The sequence below is a fragment of the Chrysochloris asiatica genome, unplaced genomic scaffold (assembly GCF_000296735.1).
Source record: "Chrysochloris asiatica unplaced genomic scaffold, ChrAsi1.0 scaffold00741, whole genome shotgun sequence".
Taxonomy (NCBI): domain Eukaryota; kingdom Metazoa; phylum Chordata; class Mammalia; order Afrosoricida; family Chrysochloridae; genus Chrysochloris; species Chrysochloris asiatica.
Window position 1 is genome coordinate 70,056 of NW_006409259.1, and position 1,963 is coordinate 72,018.

The 1,963-nt window shown below is 36.7% G+C and overlaps 1 protein-coding gene across 1 annotated transcript in view; it reads left to right on the forward strand.

The window, feature by feature from the left end:
• Positions 1-1,963, forward strand: part of LOC102827893 (protein sel-1 homolog 2-like) — a gene marked incomplete at its 5' end in the record, with an annotated part of 67,077 nt that overhangs the window by 49,117 nt on the left and 15,997 nt on the right. The window lies entirely within an intron of this gene.

Consider the following 1,963-nt stretch of genomic DNA (forward strand, 5'->3'; position numbering starts at 1 on the left):
GCTCCTTATAGCACCACACAAATAATTCAGGTGGGAAATCAATACTGTTGGGTCCTCTCCTAAGATGTTTTGGTAATATGACATACAAAAAAAAAACAAAAAAAACACATGAAAATCTTTTTAAATGGAAGAAAGCATGTGTGCTTAAAGATAAGGATTTTTCCAATTACTTCAGTCTGAAATTCATCAAGCATGCAATCAAGATGCATTGATAATTATCAGTAATTAGAATATGAAAGTTGGAAACAAAGAGGAAGGATCAGTAATTGAAAACTGTGGCCTTGGCTTTAGAAACAACACTAGAGATCAAATAATAGAATTTGACAAGACCAATGACTTTTTCATTGCAAATACCTTTATCAACAACATCAGCTAAACCAAGGCCAGTGGTCAACTGTGGAAAAGATCATCAGTTGCTCATATGGAATTTCAGAATGAAGCTAAAGAAAATCAAAGCAAGTCCACAAGAACCAAAATACAATCTTGAGTATACATCACTTGAATTTAGAGACCATCTCAGTTTGACTTATTGAACACTAATAACCAAAAATGAGTTGTAGGATGACATCAAGAACATCATACATGAAGAAAACAAAAGGTCATTTAAAATCCAAGAAAGAAAGAAAAGACCAAAATGAATGTCAGAAGAGACCCTGAAACTTGCTCTTGAATGTAGAGAAGCTAAGGTGAATGGAAGAAATTATGAAGCAAAAGATCTGTATAGAAAATTTCAAAGGACAATTGGAGACAACAAAATGATGTATTATAACAAAATCGGCAATGACCTGAAGTAAGAAAACAAAGAGGGAGTAACACACTCGATGTTTTTCAAGCTGAAAGAATTGGAGAAAACATCCAAGCCTGGCTTGCAATATTGAAGAATTCTGTGGGGAAAAAAAATATTGAACAACGCAGGAAGCATCAAAACAAGATGGAATGAACACACAGAGTCACTGTACCAAAAAGAATTGGTGGACATTCAATCATTTCAAAGAGGCACTATCTGATAAAAAAACAAAAAAACAAAACAAAAAAAAAACAGATGATACTAAAGGAATAAATCCAACCTACACTGAAGGCAAAAAACAAGGTTCCTGGAATGAATGAAATACCAAATGAAATATTTCAGCACTGGTAGCACTCACTCGTCTATGCCAAGAAATTTGGAAGCTAGCTCCCTGGCCAATCAGCTACAAGAGAGCTATCTTCACGTCCATTCAAAAGAAAAATGATTCAACAGAATATGGTTGCTATTGAACAATATCATTAATATCACAAGCAAGTAAAATTTTGCTGAAGATAGTTCAAGAACAGTTGCAGCAGAACATCAACAGGAAACTGCCAAAATTTCAAACTGGATTCTGAAGAGGACATGGAACAAGAGATACAATTGCTGGTATCAAATTGATCTTGGCTTAAAGCAGAGAATATCCAAAAATGTTTATATGTGTTTAGCTGGTTATGAAAAGCATTCAACTGTGAAATCATAACAAATTCTAGATAACATTGGGAAGAATGGGAATACTAGAACGCTTAATTGTGCTCACATAGAACCTGTTCATAGACCAAGAGTCAATGGTTCAAACGGAACAAGGGATATTGAGTGCTTTAAAATTATAAAAGGTGTGTGTAAGATTCTGCCAACTGTTTGGACCAATCAAGATCCAGCATCCAGGAACAGAGCACTTTGCTCCACCCTCAGAATGAATGGAAACCAAAAATCAGACACTTACGCCCAAGAAAAGCAGGATTTCATACAGCACTTCTCCCAGATTCTCAAGGTGCTGACTAGGATGAGATGGAGCACCCGGAGACAGGAGATGCCATTGCCAGGCTCAAAAAGGTCCCAAAGTACAGTGTCCTTGGGGGTAAGTACAACCGAGGTTTGACGGTACTAGCTGTGTTCCAAGAGCTGGTGGAGCCAAGGAAGCAGGATACTCATAGTCTTCAGTGAGCCCTGACC